We start from the raw sequence: 25,887 nt of genomic DNA, 5'->3' as shown, positions 1-25,887 counted from the left end.
CTGTAACATGCCCGAGGTATTAATAATGGCCAAGGACAGTTGTAATGGCCCTTAGGCAGCGGTGAGGACCATTACAACTGTCCGACGCAATTATTAATACCAAGGGCATGTTACAGGGCCAATATGAAAAAGTCTATATATTGATACATTTATTAACCAACTTCATTCGAGAACATTCATAATCAATATTAAGAAAATATGTATCAGGGCCATTATGGACATATGTACTTCCATGATTCTGTTGACAAATTTTATAATAAATATGTGTTTGTTCATAAAACATGGCATTATATTATTTTTTAGATGTAATTGTTTTTGTTTGTGTGCACTAGTACTTTTGCTTTCAGTTTTATTTTTGAGAACTGGAAAAGATCATATATCAATAATTATTTTTGTATTGAGTATTAACGGTTGTCTGTTGTGTTTTGATTCCCAATGCTGAAAGCCTTGTAGCGAACTCTAAATGTAAAATGATGTATTGGCTTACTGTGCCCATGGACATGATGCCAGTTAGAATATAAGGAAGGAAAATACCATTGATTTGTGTAATCAACATGAACAAATAAATCAACATAACAATGTGTCACTGAATTGTCATTTTCATATAATGGAATATTAGGTTCCATTTATTCTTTTGAACTATCTAGCTCATAATGCTTCCTTTTCCTAGAGTAAGTATTCACGTTTATAACACCACCTGTGATTGTTGCCCCAAACAATATACTAAACGGATTGCTTTCTTTCCTTGTAGCTGTTGATATCATTTTCGAATTCATACTACTGCTTTGTGATAATATTGGATTTGGTATATTCCCTTTTTCTAAGACAGTTTCTAATTCATTGTTTAGGTTATCAGTAATTTTTTTTAATTAATCTAAATTACAGTTGAAATGCATTTAAGAAACAATTTTATTTTTTGTTTACTGTTTGCACTAATTTTGTATATACAACAAGGAAAATATTTAATGATAAATGACACTCTGGCCAAACAAAAACCCAACTTTTTCGCAAATATTTATTTGGGTCTCTCATAAATGATCTTTTGTTATAACATTCTTATGTTGTTGACAGTCTTAATATGTTATGTTTTGTGTTTTATTCTGTAGTAGTAATTTTGTAAAATAGAAATTTGATGTTGCATTGAGTTGTTTTTAACTCTTTTGTTAGGATGTTGTCTTTGACACATTCACCACTGACCAGCTTGCTGTTTTCGACATATTTACCATTTCGGAACAGTATAAAAATTCATATTAAGTTGTTCACATTGTACAATAAATCTTAATGAGAAAAATATTGATGAAAATCAATTATGTCTTGGTATTTGTTTCAAATTATCATTCATGATCATCAATAGTTTACTGCATGTTCCTTTAAAATAATATATCTTTCTTTATTTGTCTTTTCTAATGGGATAAAAGTATAAAATACATAAATACATAAGGATCATTGGGTGCAAACAGTTCCAAAAATATATATATTATGCATATACGTACTTGATACATAAAGCGTTTATAATTAGTTGTTTATCAGTGCTTTCTCGGTTACATAATGTAATTTCGACATTTAGGAGTTCAAAATAATACAGTCTTGTTCTCAAAAGACATATAGAGTGCAATGTGAATAAGTGTATGTTGCTAATATAAATGAAGTAAAACAACTCGAATTGCTTCAGCTTGCCCATAACTTTGAATTTGATCAGATACTTATAGATTATTGTTGATCATCTCAACGAGATTGATTTTCTCGCTTGAGCCGGTACGAGTTAGGATAACCAGTTATAATTTATTTTTTTGCTATTTTACCTATGACAACGCTGTCAATTTCATGTCAATTTTATTGACGACGCCACGTGCCCCCTAAGTCCCTAGCAATTATATTTCATATCACTTGACTCCGGTTATCCAATATTCAGTATTATTGATAGGTATTGTCGTACATTATAATCGCCATTGATCACTATTTCAGTGATTGATCAAGGAGGGAAGGGTTCCGTGGGTTGGAAATCACCTGTTTATGATCAATGCATTTGAATGGGGACATATAGTTTGAACCCTTCTTTATCCTGTGTTGTGAACACCCCTTTTAAAAATTGTTGGATCTGCCCCAGGCCTGTAAATTGCATATGTTTCGTGTGAACTGAATGTTGTGTATTTTATTAATATGTTTACCTGTCAGATATGTCTCTTTCTAAACTTGTAATTGTACAGATATATACATAAAAAAAATTGGAGAGTTTAAGATAAGATTCATCTTGCAATGCGATTCAATAGCTTATTAAATCTCGTAATTAATACTGTATCATAGACGACCATACGCACTGGCAGTCCCTTTAAGTTTGTCTTTCTTGTACGCCAATCATTATCAACAAGAAGAAATATTTTTGAAAATCGATATCACCCATTACAAAGGTCGTGATCACGGATTAAGATGACTATCAAAAATTATAAAAATCGATACAAATTATTAATATAAGCAAGCCCTGCTTTCATTCGTCACAACGATTCTTCTGAAAAAGTTATCACAGATGTTTCTAATTCGATTCCTTATAAAAAAAATTGGAAATAGTGATTACAAATTTTAAATAGCCTAATCATACCCGTCGTCTTTAAAGTATTTTGTTATTTATATTCATGAAATTGATTTAAATCTCCAGTATATATTGTTGTAATTTGTCATGACGATTATTCTATTTCAAGATAACGAATTCAATCGTTTATCACGCATCAAAGTATTGTGTTTTTATGAACTATATCACGAATAGTGATGATTAACTCCTAAAAATCTATTACAAAACACATTTATAAAGACGAATTTCGGGATAACACACTTTTGTAAAATTAGTGATTACAATTTAAGTTATTAAGGACGAACTTGTTGATACATTAGCGATTTCGAATTCAAAATATGATTTTTAGGACCTAAATGGGCCTCAGTATTACTTACATATGTTACTGAATTTGAATCAATAATAGATAAAAAGGCAAACAATTGTATATAATCAATATTATATTATAATATTATATTATAATGACAGGTTGATTAATGTTGAAGGAAGGTACCTTACTAGGAGAGGGGGATTGTGTTTGGTTTTTTTTTCTTGTGTGTTTGATTTGTTTAGTATTTTAGTTGGGGTTTTTTGTTTTGTTATTTGTGTTGGATTTTTATTTTTTTATTTTATGTATGTGTTTGTTGTTTGTTGTTGTTTTTTTTAGTCTATCGAAATTCAAGAATAATATATATAGCATCACTGAATAGACATTTTTACATTTAGGATAAACAAGAGGAACAAGAGGAACAGTTTAAGAAATTAAAGCAAAACATGCTTTCACATAGCATGTTTTTCGTCAAAATCTATCACTGAAAAAATTTTTAAAAAATTCCTTCATTTAACTTGTTAGCAGAACAATGCAAATCAGTAACAATTAAAATTTAAAAAAAAATCAAATTTAGTAGAAATACACAGTCAGGAGTTTGGTAACTATATTTTGTCCCTTGTGATTTCATTCAAATATGAATGTTTTTGGGCAATAAAATTGATGTTTTCATAGATGAAGGATAATATAGCATTTAAAGTGAATTTATATGAACATCAATTCATTTTTTTTAATTCGTACCAACAACAGGCCTCATACTTGTCAGTTTCATTTTATGGGAAGATAATGTGAAAAAGCGTATGATTTGTATTTGACATCTTCATAAATTAAGGGCAATGGTTTCAGAAAAGGTATTACTCAAATGGATAGAAAATATACTTTGGAGCACTTTTGGGGTCTTTTCTGACATTGTTACCCCTTGTCCCAATACTTGTAAATGCAGATAGTTGTCATGGTTACACAAACAGAGGTTGTATTTCATCATTTAAGCAAATTAACATCAAATCTTTGAAATATGCTGTATTTAGATTTTCATTAAATGGTACCATAAATGTTATTATAAGAAATTAAGCAGTTAAGAATTGAGTTAAAATATGTTAAAAAGAACCAATCATTATAATTGGTTCCATTACAAATAACGGTACTTTTCAGAGCAGAAATATTTCAAAACGACGAAGCTCTCAAGACGTATTTTAACATAAAAATGGATATGAAGGAAAAATTTAAGAAATTAAAAAAATGGTACAAATGCTATGATATAAAAAAAAATGCTTTATTTAGCATATAGTTGAAGATGGTTCGTCATTCGTTCGGTAACTTTTAGTTTGTAACATCAACGATGTGGAATATTAATGTGTCTTTGTTGATGCATACCACATATCCTGATAACGAACAAAAATGTACCTTGGATTCATGAACTGAATCTTTCAAAAGTTACTTGATTTTCAATCTAATTTTACACCGTTTATGATTTCGCGAAACAAGGCATAATTTTATTTTCATTATTCATTTTTATTTATTAAAGTATCTTCCGTAGGCTTAAGTTTACTTTTTACATGATTTCCTCTCCAAAACCGCAACTTTTAAAATCCACCATACATGTTTCTGAGGAAATTTAATTCAATTTAAATGTGCGTCTTCAAATGTTAGTGTTTGCATACCCTGCTATCATCTGCAAAAGAGCGATCAATGATAACCGTTTGAACCTACAAATACGGCTCTTATCGTAGCTATTAGATTTATTTACCAGCTATACCCAGCTGTTTACACCAACGAAACTGAACAAAATAAAAATTGAAAATTAAATTTATTAAACATGTTAACTAATCTAGGTATTTTTCGGTGCAGCGGAATGGAACAGGATTTTAAATAGAAGGGTGGAAACATATTCATTCGATTAGCAACCTGATATGAACAGTCCTCAGTCTCTACTCAGTGTTAAGGTCTGAAGCTTATCAGACATACGATTACATCTTTTGATCATGTTTTTTTTTAACATTTAAATAAAATGATCTAACAGAAAAAACATAAAAACATGAAAACATCTGCTTTGTCCAAAAGAAAACTGATTAAGATACAAAAGAAATAACCAAACTAAAAAATGAAGACCAACTGAAAAAAAAGAACAGCCAACAAATACAACATGGAAAACTAACAACCGAGCAACACGAACTCCACCAGGAGACAGGTGATATATGAGACTCCTGAAGATTGAGACAATCGTCATGGAAAGTGTCTGGCTATGAACCACATTTTTGTTTCTTTCGTATACTACCTGCATTATTTGAGGTTTCGTTCATGAATTCAAACGTTAAATGAAATGAGGCGTTCATGTATTAATATTTTAGTAAATTTAGAAATAGTATCGGTACGCTACTCGTTATTAACCCTGACTGACATGTTGTAACGCTTCTTGTTAATGACCCTGACACACATGTTGTAATTGAGATTTGATAAGACAAACAAGTCTGCACGAATAAGATAAATTGTCTTAAACAACCTAGTATTACAAATAAAATCACACTGTATAATTGATAACCAGTAGCCAGGTTTCATTAATATTGTTCTCAAAATAAGGTAAATTGTTCTTTTTGTTACAGAAGTTTTTTTCTCAGTTCAAATAGCCTATTAAGAACATGTAAAGCAAAAGAAATTTAAATGTTTGTTTTTGGTTTGTTTTATTTGCATATTGATTGGTATTGCCGGTTGTTTTTATTTATTATTAAAAAACGATCAGTAAACAAAACTTACTTAATATTTTGTTCAGTATATTTTTTGCAGCTGTTTTTAGTCTTTTTCAATAAGGTTTTAATACGACAGGGATGCCACTCGCGACTGTTAAAACATTTTTTCCATATATTGTGTTGTTGATATTATGCTTGCATACATGTATTGGAGGAAGAAAATTGAAATGTGGATGTGATGATTAATTTATTTGCTTTTAACATGATACAAATAATTTACCATTCGATAATTTTTATTTGACGGAGGGTACACAGTGCATACGGCATCGCTCCTTTTAGAATTCTTGCATTTCTGTTTCGTAATAGGTTTATAATATTTGAACATTGTAAACATTGTGTCTTTTTGCTCTTATCAGCTATCTGTTTGGTGCATTCACAAATTAAATCTAATTTCATTTTTCACTTTTCACTTTAATTTTACTTTCTTTTAATTTTTGAAATATTAAAAATAATGTGTTATAGACAAGATCATAAAGATGTAAGGTGACACAGTAGTTCAAAGTATATGTTTCTTGACTGTGAGTATGAATGCAAATGTTATAGTAGTTGAGCGAGGAATTTTCCTTTTTAAGTACAGTTTCAATCAATAAAAAAATTTCAGTTACAACACATGCAAAAAATTCCTCAGTCAATACTTCAGTTCGGCTTTTTAAAATTATTTGATTATGTCTTAGAAATTTTGTAATAAAATGCATTTAAAAGTTTTAAACTTTAATCAAATTTCTATTGTAGTTTTTAATCGAAATACTGGAAATAATTATTCTCAATTGTTTATTTTTTTTTAAAGAAATCAATAGAAGTTATTTATTTTCATAACATTATGGGCACTACTGCAGCAGTAAACTTCAACTTCTTTTGATTTTGTATTTGTTTAACTATGCAACTTTTAGTCAAATACAATCACTGTGATTAATCCTTTCAATTTGGTAAATGTGCTTCAGGGCAGTTGTATCTTATTTATAAAAACTCTTTGTGTTAAATTGAAAGTAAGTCTGCACAATATGACAATCCCTTACTAAGAACATGATTTACATTCACTATTCACAATTGAGAGACACCAAATTCTACAATTTGAATGGTCGAGAGCACTTTGCTATATTTTAATTTTGAGATTTTATGTATTGACTGTTTACCTGACGTCGGTCCATTGTTATAACTGTTTGTTATTTTACACTTCTCCACTAATCACTGTCAGTGTTAATTTTAGATAAAACTTTTTAACCTAAGAACGATAAACCAAGTATGATGGTATGTCCAGTGAAGGATGTTTTATCAATATTGTCAACATTGCGTCATTATTAAGTTTTCATTGAAACGTATCTATACTGTGTGTTTACATAGTGTACATAATAAATGTTGCGATGTTGACAATAGCGAATCAACAACGTGTTAATTTTGTATACCAAGTCTTTACATTCATGTTTACATCGTTCACATCACGATATTTAAAATAGAGTGTCGACATCGTGTTTATATTGTTAACCGATTCGTAACTTTATTAAATTTATTTAAATCGTTCAAAATAAAATCGATGTTGCCAATAGTAAAGCCCCAGTCCCACTAGACCACGATCGCACCACGCTCACCGCGATCTAAAGGTTGCACTTGTGTAAAACCAGCAATGCAGTTTTCCATAGGAACTGCCTAAATTGCATACACAGTCACTCTTCATTCAGGAAGTTTTGAGGAGAATGTTATATTTCCCTGGAAAGGAGACATGCACTACTTTTTTTTTGCACTAATAAAAACATATAGCTGTGCGGCATATTTTCAAGTTTTACTGCCCTCCATTTATAAACATTGCAGGTTCGCACTGAATTTTTCCATTAAATTTGACTCAACACCCAAATGTCTTCCAGTCCTCCTGAAAAATAAGTTAAATAAATAGACATTTTTATTTATATCCATTTAATTCTCCAATCAAGTCTTAATTAAAAAAAAATTACTTTGCATCCATGGCAACAACTATGTAAACAGTAGCAGTATTTTATGCACATTCAATTTCTCCCCAAAAGAGGCGTGACTTGCAAATCACACGTGATTTACAAAGTGCAACCTATACTGTACTTTCAAACCCCTTTTAGTATCAAAATATTCTTATATTCTTGTTGTTATTTATGTAAGTAATAGAAAATAATAAGTTACAATGGTAGTTTTTTCATTATTGTATTTTTATAGTACTTCTAGTAACTATACCCTGTTTGCGGCAAGATGTGTTTTTTTCCTGTTCACTATTTTTTTTATTATTATTCAAATTATTATTTTTTTTGTCTACTTAATAAACTCATTATATATTTGTGTGTTTCTTGTGCCTTTGTGTAATAGCTATTTGAATCATGGTTAGTTTTACTACAATCTGTTTATTTTGTAGAATTTTTGTCTTCTTTATGTACTATACCATAAAATGCATAAAAAGTTGTCATACAAGCTTTAAAAAACTATCCCTATAACAAAAACATACACCTTATCTTTACTTTCTGTTTATGTTATAGCACACAAGCCTGTCAGCACTGATAAAAAAATTAAATGAAGAGAGGTCAAATTATATGAACTTGTCAAATTACAAAATAATGAGATTAGCCATCATGATGATTTTTATATGATTTATATAAAAAATCTTACATCTGGGGTCACCTTCAGTTCCATCAGATATAAACAAAAAACTTAGTCATTCATGATTGTTTAGTTGTAAGGTCCTATATTTGATGTTTAAATATTAAAATACTGGAATAAAGTGCATTTCAAACAATTCTTACAATAACAATGGGTCTAATCCCATGGCGTCTAAGGAAATACACATTTCAGAAAGGAAACAAGCCATATAATAAGGGGGAAAATACAGAAATAAGACTTTACCTGCTGAAAAAGGCAAATTTGTGAGACTACCAAAAGACTTGTATGACTTAGTGACTAAATCTGTTCATAAAAAGAATGTTCAACTAATTCCTGCCTCTACAAAGTCAGCTCGCTTTCTAAGGCCGAAGCCTCCGACAAAAACAGAAGTTGAAAAATGTGCTGAAAATGAAACAAAAACAGGGTAAGAATACTTTTTTTGTTATTAAGCTTTCAAAAATAATTAAACTTGCTTAAAAAAGCCATTTATAAACAACTATGAAGAAAAAGGCATGTGTCTTATATGCCAATTCTTTAATTGTGACATCTGAAGAAAATGCAAGCTAGGATTATACTTATTTTAAAATTTCTAGTCCTATATATATTTTCAAGAGCTAAATAGTACATGGTTTTTATATATAATATATATAAAAACACAGGCAAAGAAAAAAATATGCACTTTTGAGAGTACATTTGATCAAAAAGCTTAATTTAAGAAAACACTATTGTAAGGGAGGTAATTCAAAATAAAATTATTTTCACATTTTCCAAACTTAGTTTAACAAATAAAAAACTAATTCACTTCAATTTTGGCAACATTTTTCAACTTCAGGTCAGAGAAAAATAGTTTTCGACTCCTTCGGATCAATGAACTTGAACAGATGTGGAATGAGGTTTTCATAGAACACAGACAAATACCCCCTATGTGTACAGGGTTCATATCATGGGATTTAAGTGCAGAGCAGCAAAGAGGAGCTGCCTGGAGGGGAAAGGCAAGCTGCAATGAGTGTTCTTACCATTCAAAAATGTTCAACCTTTACAATGAGGTGATCGCTAAGAAACGTGGTCGTCGAACAGCAGCTATTAATCTATCCATACAAGTCGCACTTAATCACATAGCTATCAGCACAACTGGTCGACAGAAATTATTTCTTGGTTCTAATATACCAGCTCCTTCCACTTCAAGTATGCAACACAGTGCTAATGTTGTTTCTGAAATTATAGAAGAGTACAATCAAAAGGATTTTGTTCAGAAAAGAAAATTAATTAAGGAAATAAACATATTAAGAGGTGATAATCCTAATATTATTAACATTCAGGCCGACGGAATGTATAATAACCCTATTTATTCCGGAATGGGTAAAACACCATTTCAACCAGCTACCCAATGTACATATAACATGTTAGAAAATAATACTTATAAGCACAGTATTGTAAGCACAAGACAAGTGTCTAAGCTTTGCTCAAATAAGAGTGAACATAAAACAAAAACAAAAGTTAAATCTCACAAAGGTCACTGTTCCGCAAACATTGAAATGCATGACAGCATAGGCAGTGAGGAGCGATGGGCTAAAGACTGCTTGTTAGACCTGAAAAATGATGGTCTGGAAGTTCAAGAAATTACCACTGACCCTGACAGCAGTGCATTTAGAGCTGCAGAGTCTCTTTTTAAAGCTGGTACAACCAATACTCAGCCAATTCATTTTCTAGATACAAGCCAAGGCTCCGTGTTGAAGGCCGTACTTTAACCTATAATGGTTTACTTTTTAAATTGTTATTTGTATGGAGAGTTGTCTCATTGGCACTCACACCACATCTTCCTATATCTATGTGTCCGCAAATCATAGAAATTTTATTAAAAAAATGTCAGGTCTGAAGGAAATAATGCCGGCACGATTAGTTTCAGAGAAAGATAAAATGCTAAAAAGGTTTGCATTATATATGGCAGCACGTTGTCAGGCAGAGTACAATGCTGCTTTTGATAAATTCAATATGGACTCTGTACGGGTAAAAGTTCACCTATCATATGCATGTCATGCTATAGTTTCTTGCTATCAGGGTGATCATAACGGGTGTGCAAAATATTCCCTTGTTTGTTCAAATAGGAACAGTTTGAAGACATGGACTGAAAAATCAGCTTATCTGAAAAATAACTTTAAATTAAATAAATCAGAGAACACAGCAGCATTGTTACGTGAATGCATAAAATATCGCCTTGGACCTACCATGCTAAACCGTACCTGCAAAAACACTAACACACAAAAAACTGAAGCAACTAACCGTGCAATACGTGCAACTGTACCTAGCAATGTAACATTTACCAGAAACTATAAAGGAAGGGTACATACAGCTATACACAATGTAAATAATAGCCCTGGAGAATCCATCGTTAAACTCTCTGAAGCGGCTTGGTTTCCCATCGAACCAGGAAGTCGTGCTGCCCGAGGTCTGAAAAATATTCAACAACACAATGAAAAACATAAATTATATAAGCAGTCAAAGCAGTACACAGATCAGAGATGCTCAAAAAAGCATGAACTATATAAAATATATGATGAGTATCAAGAGGAAAAAGACTATGAGAAAAACAAACTTTAACCGACAAAACGGCTGGCCGCAAAACAGCCTCAAGAGTATTCGTTTGCCAAAAAACTCCGATCAAGACATGTTAAAAATAAATAAATTACCTGTATCAGATAAGACAACACGGTAAATGATTATTTGTACACTGTTTTGTCCGTCTACAAAAAATTCTCTCTATGTTTATACTGTGCGACTCTAAAATCAGGTGCTATGGTTTAATACATTTGGGGTTATGGCAAAGGTGTGAAATATCTAAAGGATCACCGTTTGGAGAGAAACGGGGAAGATTTTCCTTTAATATTCTTTTATCTAGCATATAAGATAATCTGTGAGCTCTTTCAAGAGTTCTAGTGCCATCAGGCCAATTCATAACTTTTTTCCCATAGACCCCATGCTCCAAAGCTCCAACCCACACTGTACCAGGGATGGGGTAATCGTAATCTGTAATCGTAATCGATTGTAATTGATTACATTTTTTCCAGGAATCGACAGTAATCTGTAACTGAAGACATTTTCGATTACATGTAATCGTAATTTAATCGATTACAGCAAAAATTATGATGTAATCATCGATTACTTCCGATTACATTTCGATTACTTTAGTAAAATAAATTCATGAAATATAACCTTTTTAATGAAAATATGTATGTATTCATCACTTTGTAGTACAGATAAAATACAGTAGAATGTATTAATATGACTTAAGAGTTTATCAACTGTCTTTAATTTCTATCTATTGTCTCATGCTGCATTATGATCAACCAGATCCCCTACCAAATTTTACTTTATAACTAGCTTTTGAAACAAATGGATTTATGTGCTTTTCAATAATTCAAGACCTTTTATATATAGAATAAGAATATAGATTAGAAATAAGAAAATAGATTTAAAATAAGAAATATGTCTTAAGTTAAGTTCTGTTCTACATTAAAGTAGTAAGATTATTTGTATTAAAATTCATTAAAGCATAATTTTTAATAAGAGTTCTGTACAACATTAGAGTAGTTAGTTCATTTGTATTAATATTTCTTAAAACACAATTTTCATTAAGAGTTGGGATTTTAGCTCAAAATAGACAAACAGTTGATTCCTTATAAAGTTATGATATGTATAAAAATTAAGAAAGTACACAAAATCCTTTTGACAATGAACCAATGGCTATCCATTGAAATTCTTTTCAGAAACAGATACATGTATCCCATTTTGACACTATAAATATATATTGTTTATAATTTGATTAAAGAATACAAAAATCTGAACAAACTTCTTGTCCACTAATCAGATGATCAAAGTCTTCTAATCAATAATATACAGACTTTGTTTTCATTTCAATTATGTCTAATTAAGAAAGAGATTTACATTATTTTGCCCCAGGTTATATATTGTACTCCATTGACAGTTTTATAACCTGTAAATAGGGTGGTTATCAAACAAAAGGATTAATTCAATATAATTATAAATTTTGATCTTTAAAATTAGCTGAACAAATTAATTATTCTACTTTTTTACATTTTTGTTCAATAGAAAACTTCCAACATTGTAATTGCCTATGTTAAAATATACCCGTTTAATGCATAAAAACAAAAAAGCTAACTTAAGGTAGATCATAAGTAAATATTTTTTTAGACAGAATTTTCTTATACTTAGCCAGAATAAAGATTGTACTATACTCTTTTCAAAAATAGTATAAAAAGTAGGGGTCACTGTGCTATTTTTCAAGCTATGAGTCGTTGAAAATTACCTAAATTTGGTTAGATTGTTCATGGGAAAACTCATTTGAGTGCATAAAAAAAAATCTATGAGATAGAATTTTGAAATAAATTGTGAAACGATAGGTTTTGTAATATGTTTTAAGAAAATAAAAAGAAAAAATGGTGTCACCGAACTTGTTTTCTTGCTACAAGTAAAAAGAGAAAAATTCCCTATGTGTCCAGTATAATTTTTTTTACTAAAAGAGTAAATGCTGTATTTGGTAAAGTTCTAAATTTCCACTATACAAACATGAAACAAAAACAGGGTAAGAATACTTTTTTTGTTATTAAGCTTTCAAAAATAATTAAACTTGCTTAAAAAAGCCATTTATAAACAACTATGAAGAAAAAGGCATGTGTCTTATATGCCAATTCTTTAAATGTGACATCTGAAGAAAATGCAAGCTAGGATTATACTTATTTTAAAATTTCTAGTCCTATATATATTTTCAAGAGCTAAATAGTACATGGTTTTTATATATAATATATATAAAAACACAGGCAAAGAAAAAAATATGCACTTTTGAGAGTACATTTGATCAAAAAGCTTATTTACGTGATTTACAAAGTGCAACCTAAAATAAACTCAGATCGTGGTGAGGTCGCGGTATGAGCGGCATGAAAATATAAATTTTCGTTGCTTTCACGATGCTACTACGTCCTCGTTACGCTTCTACAACGATCCCGCTACGATTAAACCACGTTCTCACTGCGCTTATTCTGCGACCTCACTACGCTTATCAAGATCTTTCTACGCTCATCACGTTCTCACTACGACCATACCACGAGTTATCCAATTGCAACACGATCTTACCACGCTTCTACTGCGATTATAGCACGTTCTTACCACGATTATACTTCGTTCATACCGCGATCTTTCTAGGTTTTCAACATCGTGTTCCATATTAATACAGTTCCATTTCTTCTATTTCTGATTAATACGTAGATTTCTCTGAAACAAAACAGCCATGTCATCAATATCTACTAGAAAACGTGGGCGTGGTGGTAGGAGTTAATGATAATACATAACATACATAAAGGTTGAGGATGAACACTTTCATTTTTGACAAAAAACACCTGAAAATTGACATTTTTCGGCCTATTTGGTAGATTTTTCATATTTGAGTTTGAATCGGATCGTTTTTAATGACTAAATCAGTTAAAATCTTTTAAATAATCTAATTGAATCGAATGAAATAGATACTTACGTGTTTAAAAAGTGGTCAAAATCTTTCGTCAGATGAACCTGAATTTGAGGCCAAAACCGGTCCTTACCGTACCTACTCCTTTGTTAGTTGGCTGAGATTTTATAAAAACAATATTATACATCTTTTACACTGAAAAGGACACACCAATTTCATCATCTTTTACACCGGTTACATTGCTTTAGTTGTCAAAATTCTAAATATAATGATTATCATCAAATACAACTAACATTTCAATATTAAGAATGAACACGAATGCGGCCACTTCCGTTTTACACGGATACCGTCTAAAATTTAACTAAAATGCTAGAATTGTGAAGATTTCAGTAATTTAGCATGACTTAATGGTGCTAGTACCCGATATATGTGCATTATATTGTCATAAACGGCCCATATTTATGTAGCAAAAGCATTCTACTGTCCAATAAATAACTAAAAGTTTACATTTTAACAATTTAAAACTGCAATATTTTGGTGCCTAAAAAGGGGTCTTACTGTACCTACTCCATACAAAACAAAAAACAAGATAAATAATGAAAAATCATTAAGAATTCTATTGTCTTTGGGGATTCAATAGACACATCCATATGTTTCTACATGCCTTACATGGTTATTCTAAACTGGTTATATAAATGATGTGATCAATCAAATTAAACAAAGATCCATCAGAGGCATTACTACTTTGATGATTTTTCATTCATGCCTCGATTACTTGTAATCAGAAATTGTAAAATTACTTATTACGTGGAATTATAAAAATTACGGATGCGTTTTAGCGCCACCCGACTTTGTTTTACTATTCCTCCCTATGTTTTCGTTATAACGCAAACCTTTGCGAAATAAAGCAAACAGTGGCGTTATAACGCAAACCTTTGCGATATAACGCAAATCTTTGCGTTATGACACAAACCTTTGCGAAATAACGCACACATATGCGATATAACGCAAACCTTTGCGTTATAACGCAAATATCTTAATTTCAATTAATCATTAAGTTTTGAATATATGTCCGTCTGTCATTCATTTCGGCTGTGATTTACTAGTAGATAAAAAAAAAACAAACATACAAGTCCAAATCATTATAATAAATATGTATAGGAATAAGGGAATACTTGAAGTGCAATTATACATAAATCAAAAATTATTTGTACATCAGAAAAGTAGATAATTCAAAAAGAAGATAGATAAAGTATAGCTACTGTAGTAAAAGCATATTTTAATTGAAAGATCAAAAATAATGTACTGCAATAGTGAAACTTTCAAGTCAAATAGACAAAATGATCCTCTGCTTTAAAATGAATAATAAACAAAGAAACATTTTTATATTATACAGATTCTTGGATAGAAAGTCATTGAATTTTCATTCCAATATAATGAAGTATTTTCAAGATGCTTGGGTAGCAATTTGAATGGATAGAACATAATTTTATTAATTTAACATCTTCATTCTATACATTTCGTGCCAAATGGTAGTTTGTTTGAATCTAACCAACTTAACACAGTCCTCAAATGAGAGCCTGCTTTAGAAGTATATTTTTATTCGGTTATAGCTATATTAGCTGGGTTGATTTTTTATTTTCTACAGTATAACTTCAATTTGCTCAATTTTCTTTTTAATATATATACTAGTAATATCATGGATATCATTTTTGGGGCCTTTATAGTTTGCTGTTCGGTGTAAGCCAGTAATTCGTGTTCAAGACCGTACTTATACTTATGATGGTTTAATTCTACGAATACTGACTTAGAAGGAGAGTGTTTTAATTGGCACTCATACCACATCTTCTTATATCTATCATTCTGCTCATTATTATTAAATGATAAGTTCTAAATATTCAAGCATTTTACTTTGCAATAAATACAAAGTGATAAATTTTAATATATACAGCCTCCTCCATTAATGGCTGCTGTTACCTTTGAATCTTAAATAAGAAATAAGACAAAACAATTGTTTGCGTTATAACGCAAAGGTTTACGTTTTATCGCAAAGGTTTGCGTTATAACGCAAAACATATACATAGTAACGCAAAAATAGGAAGAAATGATAAAAAAAAGGTTGTGTGGCGCTAATGCGCATCCGTACAGAATAGTATATTCGCACGATTTTATAAATCTGCAGCTACTGACATTCGAGTTCATTATCGTTTGCAAATTCACCTCTTCGTATAAAATTGTCTACAATGTAAAACTATTGGTAACTCTAATTCATTTTTCATACAAATGCATAATTTATTTTTATTTTCCAGTAATATGGCTACATTATATGTATGGTCAGCTTCTATCATAGAAGGAAGTTTAGGACACACATCTCTATATCTTCATGACACCCATGACTATATCAGCTGGTGGCCAACAGACAGCAAGGAAAAGTTAAAATTTACAAGCAAGAAGGTAAGTTTGGGTATTGTATAGTTTTCTTTAGATCCGGAACGTCAGCAAAGTTTCTGTCAATTATTTATTGTGTATTCTTGCATCAAATGAAGTGGGATAGTTTAATTAACAAGATGTGTGGAAAATTAATCTTTCAAAATATAAAAATATAAAAATATAAAAAAACCACATAATTCATCGAATTATTGTCTACTGATAGAATATAATTTAAAAGCATACATTTTGCTTTAAAGTAAATTAAAAAATACCTTATTCGCAATGTTTGTATATCTCTTCAATGTTCTTTCTCTACTACTGTTTTTACATGTTACCCATTTTGTATTTAAGCAACCTGTAATATCTAATGACCATACAGAATAGGTCAGAAAAACAGGTTTGATAGATTCTCGAATCGGATGGATGTAAAAAAATCGGATGAAATTATAATGGTTTTCTTTGGAAGGAATGCCTTTTTTATGAGTTTTTTTTACATTGATACTAATGGGTCGATTCAACTGATATTGGTCGTTTGATATACATCTCAGTCGTTAGTTTTTGTTCTGAATCATTATGTTTTATACTATAATATCTTATATGTATTTCTCTGTTCTAATTGTTCTTTTGTCGATTTGTACTGTTTCCCTGTCGCTTAGTGATATCATTTTAGCGGCAATTTTATCATAAGCGGGAGGTTTTTCTAGTCATAAAACTAGGTTTAACCCACCAATGTTTCTTAAAATGATCTGTACCAAGTCAAGAATATGGTAGTTGTCATCAAAAAGTCGGATTTTTTTTGTAGCAGTTCAGTATTTCTTTTTTTTTACTGTTTCTAAAATGTTGAAATATGCCAAAGATCTTTCTTTAGATAGCCGTAAGTAGCACATTTTTCTGAATTTTCGATTATAAATGCTTCCAAATTTCAATTTTAATTCTTCTTTGGCTGTGTTGGTTCGAGCGTCACTTTTTAAAGAAATGCGCATCAGACGTACCAAAATAGTAAGTCTGATATATTTGATGACTTGTTACAACCATTTAGTCAATGTCTCTACCGATGGACGTTTCGTCTCCGATGGTATTACAGGCATAGCAGTCATTACTGTTTAATCGGAACATCAATAAATGTGTTGTCATAAATATTTCTATACAACGTTGAAACATTGTTTTAGCCGTATTTGGCACAATTCTGAAACTTTGTTATGCTTGTAAACTTATAATTCGGCTTTTATGTAGACGAAACGCTAGTCATAAAAACAACCGTTCTCCTGGTTAAATTTTCTCCGTTACGTCATAAGTACCATGCGAGTAATATTAAAACGGTTTTTTATCACCAGCAGTTGTGCAAATTCGCCAAAATTAAAATGTCTTGACGACGTATAGGTGATTATAAAATTGGTTCACCTATGTCCTGGTTCTGCGCCTTACAATTCAGTTGAAATTGAGAAATGTTTAAGATCAGTGATGCAGAAAATTTTTGTAATAGATAGAAAATATACATAGCATATATTTGGTGGTTATTTTATATAAGCAAAATTGGGTCAATTTGATTTAAAACGCTTTTTGAAAGGGACTGCAAGATTATTTCTGTTGAGGTGTTTTAGGCATTTTTAAACTTTTTTCAACTGATATTTGTATGTGTAATTGACTCTCATTGAATTCACTGTTTTCTGTTTTCTTATCTAAGATAGTTAAAAATGCTGTTACGGGTTATTAATATTTAAAATTAACTGCTATCTGATTAGTGCCAAAATAGAACATTATTGACCTATTAATAGAACCTCTCTTACCTTTTTGAGTTAAGAAAATAAGCATATGATTTGCAGAATTACGATCCCTTTACATAACAATCAAAAAAGTGTAAAATATCTAAAACCTATATTCTTGCCAATGGACAAATATCAATCAGAAACCAAATGAAGTAGGTGTTAAACATTTGTTTTACCAAAAACCAATCCCTAGAACGGTATCAGGACCCACCAGCACAATTCCGGGATCCACCAGCACAGAACCAGGACATGTCTAAACTAAGAAAAGGTACAATTTAAATTAAACGCACAGGTTTTTCATAAAATAATTTTGTCGTGTGGATTTGGGTATAGAAAGCAGACTCCAGGATAAATTTTGATTTCATGTTTTCTGAAAATGAGCACTTTTGTACTACGATTACTGACACATTTTAGAGGGTCACGTTTTTAATTGTTTGCCTATGAATAAAAAAAAACAATATTAAAACATCTCAACAGTTTTCTTCATTTTTTTCTTCTTTCTGCTCTGTGACATAATTGATCGAATTACTCGGAGCTCCACCAATCTGAGAAAAACATTTGGTTGCATATGTCGTTTTTTTTTATTTCATTGGTTCATATTTACATAAAGAATGTTTGGGTCACCAAAAATTTTAAAATTTGAGTTCATAAAACTTTCCTTCCAGCAACTTGTTATTGTTGACAGTCTTCCGAATTACCAAAACATTATGAAACCATACAGTTCTGTTCCCACACCTTGGTCAAAGTTAATTTGTCGCATTTGAATTTAACCTTTGCTATAACTTGATCACTATAAACACTGGTAAACGATAAATAAAGGCAACGGTAGTATACCGCTGTTCAAAACTCATAAATCCATGGACAAAAAACAAAATCGAGGTAACAAACTAAAACCGAGGGAAACGCATTAAATATAAGAGGAGAACAACGACATAACACTAAAATGTAACACAAATAGACAAAATCCCACGAGAATAACAAATATAACATATGTATATAACATCAAAACCAAATACATGAATTTGGGATAGACAAGTACCGTGACACGTCTTATCGCAATGTGAATTTACACTCAAAAATAAAAGAAAACAAACGACACAACGTTATAATGTAATACACACAGAAACGAACTATATTATAACAATGGCCATATTCCTGACTTGCTTTCTGTAAAAGTAACTGGAAATGATATAAATTTAGAATAAGTGTGATGCGACCTAACATTAGACACTGGATTTGTCAAATCATAAACCAGAAGTAGCAAACTATCTACTTTATTTTGCCAAAAAATGTTTAAGAAATTAAAATCATTGTAATAAGACCGTTAGTTTTCTCGTTTGAATTGTTTTACACTGTCTTATTGGGACCTTTTATATCTGACTATGCGGTATGGGCTTGACTCATTGTTGAAGGCCTTACGGTGATCTATAGTTATTAATGTCTGTGTCATTTTGGTCTCTTGTGGACAGTTGTCTCATTGGCAATCATACCACATCTTCTTTTTTATACCGTCATTAAGGAACTACTGATCTGCTTCAAATAATTAAATTGAAAGCTATCATATCACAGTATAGTGATATTGATAGACCAAAGATTTCCAATTATATTTCAAAACATTTTCAGAAGAAAATACAAAAATACTTAATACTGTTGGTGAAATCAGTCAATATTACCTATCAGTTGACACAGAACACTTCTATTTTAAGCCGGTAGTAGCTGAATTTCAGTGTATTTCATAAAAAAAGAACTACAAATGATAAGTTATCATCAAGCACCGTTTTTTAATAAATGATTATTAACTCGAAAAATTATCAGAGATAAACGGAAACTGTTAATGCTGTTAACCACCAATTATATCAGTCATACCAAATTTTCACTATGTGTTCAATGGAAGTAGTAATTAATTAAAATTAAATCATGGCTGATCATAGCTTCATTAGAGCGAAAATAAAATCAGTTTGTCTCTTACATATTTGAAATCTACAAATTAATATCTGAATTAAAAATATCTAGAATAATTTCAACTCCTCATATTTAGGCTAGAATTTTACAACGCTTACCGAAGACATATCACGAAGAGATAAAAGAATGCATGAAACGCCCAGCAGATCATACTTTTCATATAAAGGAATTTTCTATTGATTGCGATAAAATGATTCACAAATGGCAATCTATTATTGGTGAAGAGGGATATCATTTGTTGTCCAAAAACTGTTCAACTGTTATTATAGATGTTCTTAATTCTGGAATACTGTGCAGCAAGTTTCGTCCTAAACCCGGAGTTACAGATGTGTTCACCCCGAATGACGTAAAACAATATGGTCAGAAACTGCAAACACTGAAATTAAGAAAAAAAACGAATGGTTGTTTGACAGAAAGATTAACACTATTAATGCATAGCTGCAAATATGGTTGCAATTGTAATTGCCGTTTTCAAGAAGAATTATGCGACGATAGAACATTCTGTTGTTACTTTAAATGTTGTATGTTCATTACTTGTGTATGTCTGTGTGAAACAATACTTCCTCTTTTCAATAATTTGTATCGTAAAATGACTTCTTGTTGTTGTCAATGTAATCTTTTAGTAAAGCATGACAAATATGACGAAATATATGACGTGTAATTTTCTTTGGGATTCTGATTGATTTAGAATTGTCAAATAATTTGTTTGCATGTTTAGTTTAAGAGTAAGGTAATTATACATTAAGTAATAAAAGGTAATCAGTACATTGCATGGGTTGTCGAATAGAAAATCATGCCTTCTTTACATGCTAGGTATTGTTGTGTATGATCCAACATTCATCATATTTTACTGATCTACATGTATCAAATGGTTCATTTGGGCGCATCAAAATTAAATTTATAGGTGGCTGATCTTATGTATCATATTAATATTTGTATCACTTTTTGTGTACTTTTTTATGTTTTTTTGTTATTTTTTTGTATATCATGTTCTTACTTCATGTTGATCATTAGAAACTAAGGATGCTCCTCAAATCTTTGTGCAATTCACAGTTTTTTGGTTTTGACGCTTTTTATGTAAGTGACTTTTGTCACATCATAAAGGTTGATTTTCATTTGCATTAGATTACCGGTCGAAAGCTTTTTCCCTCTTTTTGCAAACATAAATTAGATATTGCGGATAAAGATTTGTATCTGAAAGGAATGATTAAGATTCATTATTTCATCATAAAAAGCAAGAAATAATAACGTTGTTCCTTCATTATGATGAACGGATACTCGGTTTACTATTTCTGAGATAAGTTGCTTTTTTCTATTGAACAATTCAAAATATCAGAAAGAAACATTTTCGTAGCTGTGGATATGAAAGAGAGATGGGTAATCTGATTTGATTGTCATTGGTACATTTTTGGCAGAACGTACCTGCTGTAGAACTGAAAATATCATTGACAAAACGCGCTTGAAATTTGCATTACATTTAGACACTGTAGAGAGTATGTGTTGATAATTAAGAAAAATAACAAAAATACCGACCTCCAAGGGAAATAAGAACGTACTAAATACTTTATTAAATGAAAAAAAATCAACATCTCAAACAAATTTCACCAAATGAAAAATAACTGCTTGGTAACGTTGGTACAGGAATTTCCTTACGTAGACAATTGTGGATCAAAACTAGAATGTTAAAACATATTCTAATCATACACTGTCTAATGTAGTAAAACGATATGCTAGGTTATATCGCAAGAAAATGTAAATATTAAATTTTGTATGTAATGGAACAATGTTCACATGAAACTGTGTGATTAAAGACGTTATTTTTTCTTATTAACTTTAATAATGACGCGCCTTTGATTTGAAGGAGAGGGTGCTACTGATGGTCAAATCTTGAAAGCTGACTACACTCAGGTATATAAACAAAAATGAGTTATGCATGTTATGATACGAGCCTTTATTATCTATATTTATAAACTGTTTGATATATTACTGATAACTAAAAGCAGGATGTAGTCCAGTAAGTGAATAAATGAGTTAAATGATTGCATTTTGTATAACTATATTTGTGCACATCTTACATGTGCTGATAAGCATCTTTATCATATGATTAGTTTATGCGTTATCTGTTCAGCATGCTTTCAGTCATTTCCATCTATTTTAATTAATGCATATAAAGAAAATAAAGGATCCACGCCAGGCGCGCGTTTCTTCTACAGAAGACTCATCAGTGACGCGCATATCAAAATATTTATAAAGCCGAACAAGTACAAAGTTGAAGAGCATTGAGGATCCAAAATTCCAAAAAGTTGTGCCAAATACGGCTAAGGTAATTTATACCTTTGATAAGAAAATCCTTAGTTTTTCGAAAATTCAAAGTTTTGTAAACAGGACATTTATAAAAATGACCACGTCATTGATATTCATGTCAACACAGAAGTGTTGACTACTGGGCTGGTGACCCTCTGGGACGAAACGTCCACCAGTAGTGCCATTGACCCAGAGGTGTAAATAGGTATCAAAGGTACCAGGATTCTAATTTAGTACGCCAGACGTGTGTTTTGTCTACATAAGACTCATCAGTGACGCTTAAATCAAAATATGTATAAAGCCAAACAAGTACAAAGTTAAAGAGCATTGATGATCCAAAATTCTTAAAAGTGAGTAAGGTTGCATTTTGTCTGTATTGAATCTATTACTGTTTTAAAAGCATTCTTTTACTGTATCAATTTATCAGATACACAAAAAGCATATGTTGATATATGATTGCATGATAAATGTATTTTAATATTAGTATATGATGAGTATTATATCCTCAAGCATTATTGCAGTACATATATTAAACTGGAGTGTTTTTCTTTTTCTTCTCCTGATAAACAGTTTTTAAATCACGTGTACATCTTCATCATTCAAAGGATAGTACACAATCATGCATTACATGTAGTAAAACCAATTATATATATATAATTCCACCTACTGATTGCTTAGTTGAAATGCTTACTATGGTCTTGAAAAAGAACAACTTCACATTCCAAGGAGAACACTATTTACAGACAAATGGCACTGATATGGGTACAAAAATGGCTCCATCTTATGCCAATATATTCATGGGTAAATTTGAAAAGCAACTGCTGGAGTGCTCCATCGAAAAACCGCTTTCTTGGTATCGATTTATTGATGACGTTGACATGAAATGGGACAAGGGAGACCAAAAATTAGAAACTTTTATAACAAATGCTAACAATCAACACCCTACCATCAAATTCACCCATGAAACATCTAATTCCACCATAAACTTCCTTGATACATCTAGCACCCTCTCTGTAGGTATAATAAACACAGATATATACTCTAAACCTACAGATACTCATCAATACTTGTCGCCTGAAAGTTGCCATCCTCCACACTGCACGAAGAGCATTCCATACAGCCAAGCTCTCAGAATAAGGCGAATCTGCTCCTCTGAAGACACTGCAAAACAACGTCTGGGGCAGCTTAAAGGACATTTAAAGAGAAGGGGATATAAACACAAAAACATCAAAAATAGTTTTCGAAAAGCGGAATCCATCCCCAGAAGCAGTCTGCTAACTTACAAAGATAAACAGAAAAGTAAAAGAATCCCATGTGTGCTCACCTACCATCCATGCCTGAGAAATAGTTTCAAGACCATTCGTGATCATTGGACAGCAATCGAGAAACATTCGAAGTTATCCAAAATCTTTCCTGAGCCTCCCATGATTGCCTTCAAACAACCTAACAGCCTGAGAAATATACTTGTCCGTGCTGACCTTTCCAAACCTAACCATACTGTAGGTAATTGTCAGCCTTGTGGGGACAAGCGCTGCAAATGTTGCAACCAATTGCAGCATTCATCAACATTTCACAGTAAGACCACAGAAAAGACATACAAGATCTTTTGCAATGTCAACTGCAAAAGCTCAAACGTGATTTACGTTCTTGAGTGTCCTAGATGTGGTCTCCAATATGTTGGTGAATCTATGCAGCCATTTCACAAACGCCTCAATGGCCACAGGAGTGACCTCACAAAAAAACCGTACATTCCTGTCAGCCAACATTTCAGGTTACCTGATAACAACCTGAAAGATTTTGATCACATGAAGATCCTTGTGATCGAACAGGATTGTACATGGCAAAATAGGCAAAGAGAAAATCGGGAGAGGTTTTGGATAAAAACACTGGGTGTCCTCCATCCAAATGGAATCAATAGAAAGAAATAATTAAATTTACAGTCTAGTGTTAATATTATTATATTCAGGATTTTGGATTAAAATCAATCGACAAAAAACTTACCTGTATTATTAGTGATCTATGTTTACACCTTATACATTATATCTCATTATTGTTAAAACTGTTGTCACCGAAGAAGGCCATTTGTTGAGCCGAAATATTTGCAATTATTGTATAATTAATATCATCTGTTCAGTTTTTCCATCTTTGTGCAATGATATTCAACACTTTTTAGTGTTTTGTTTTCCATCTATTTATCGGTATTGTTACACAATCTTTCAGACTCATATAATTTTTCCTGTTTGTGTAGTATTGTCAATTTTGATGATCCAATACCTATTAAGTTTACTGGTTGGTAGATTCTTATAGACTCTATATATATATATATATACAACTCGTCTAAACATCAACCCAACAATGTTAGATCTGTAAATTTGCTTTCGCAATTTTTTGGTTCTTCCCTCGCCGGGATTCGAACCCATGCTACTGTGATATCGTGACACCAAATCGCCTGCACTGCAGCCGTCCCGCTAGACCACACGACTTATATATATATATATATGTATATGTATATATGTCAAAAACAACTCCAGACAAAATGTATGGTCGAGAACTGTATGTAGTCGCTAGCGTGTCATGACTGAGTTTCAGTGTGAACCTTACACGACAAATAAAAAGCTCAAACACATCAAACAAATAATAAACAACTATCATATTCCTGAGATTATAAAGACATTTTATTATGTAGAAAATGACGGATCAAATAGTATAGACATAAATTGATATATTGTTTATTAATTACGTCCATATGTTAGCTGATTATGTCTTTTGTGATGTGATGAGAGTATGTATCACTTTGAGTCACTCTACCGTTGAATGTTTCATATAAAAATTATTCTTAATTAACTCAGGTAGCATTTTGATCCGGACGAATATATATGTATATAAAACCATTACAAAAGGATAGTTCTGAGAATCATGAGGACTTCTGTGTTGATCATTGTTGATATGAATTATCATTGATATGCTCATAATTTCAAATACCTGTTTACAAAACTTTACATTTTGTTTATTAATCAATAAAATTGAGAAAGGAAATGGGGAATGTGTCAAAGTGACAACAACCCGACCATAGAGCAGACAACAGCCGAAGGCCACCAATGGGTCTTCAATGTAGTGAGAAACTCCCGAACCCGGAGGCGTCCTTCAGCTGGCCCCATAAAACATATGTAAACTAGTTCAGTGCTAATGGACGTCATACTAAACTCCGAATTATACACAAGAAACTAAGATTAAGAATCATACAAGACTAACAAAGGCCAGAGGCTCCTGACTTGGGACAGGCGCAAAATTTCGGCGGGGTTAAACATGTTTATGAGTTCTCAATCCTCCCCCTTTACCTCTAGCCAATGTAGAAAGTAAACGCATAGCAAAACGCACATTAAAATTCAGTTCAAATGAAGTCCGAGTCCGATATCAGAAGATGTAACAAAAGAAAATAAATAAAATGACAATAATACATGAAGAACAACAGACTACTAGCAGTTAACTGACACCTTTTAACTACTTCTGGGAGAGATTACCCTAGCTGTACTTGACAGAACTTTTTGGTCTTCAATACTCCTCAACTTTGTAGATTGTTTGGCTCTTTTTTATTGGAGTCGTATGGCGAAACCCACGTCTGGCGAAAATTCAAAATGTCATTCCTGGTATCTATGATGAGTTTATTTAATATAGAAAGGTACAGCCAGTAATAGCAAGATTTTTGTTCCAATGCGATA

General features: G+C 31.4%; 1 protein-coding gene and 1 long non-coding RNA gene across 3 annotated transcripts in view; both read right to left on the bottom strand.

Moving 5' to 3' along the window:
• Nucleotides 1-10,785, bottom strand: part of LOC143055588 (uncharacterized) — an 86,082-nt gene extending 75,297 nt beyond the window's left edge. The window contains exons 1-3 of one of the 2 annotated variants that reach the window (XR_012972098.1): nucleotides 10,579-10,785; nucleotides 9,247-9,442; nucleotides 7,216-7,481 (exon numbers count right to left, since the gene is read on the bottom strand). This is a non-coding gene — a long non-coding RNA (uncharacterized LOC143055588). Of the gene's footprint in view, nucleotides 1-7,215; nucleotides 7,482-9,246; nucleotides 9,443-10,578 lie in introns of those variants that run through there. The other variant, XR_012972097.1, reaches the window with a different exon arrangement.
• Nucleotides 1-25,887, bottom strand: part of LOC143055597 (uncharacterized) — a 445,604-nt gene that overhangs the window by 272,426 nt on the left and 147,291 nt on the right. The window lies entirely within an intron of this gene.

Source organism: Mytilus galloprovincialis, chromosome 12, assembly GCF_965363235.1.
Source record: "Mytilus galloprovincialis chromosome 12, xbMytGall1.hap1.1, whole genome shotgun sequence".
NCBI classification, from domain to species: Eukaryota; Metazoa; Mollusca; class Bivalvia; order Mytilida; family Mytilidae; genus Mytilus; species Mytilus galloprovincialis.
Note: the sequence above shows the minus strand (reverse complement) of the source record. Positions and strands in the feature narration are given on the sequence as shown.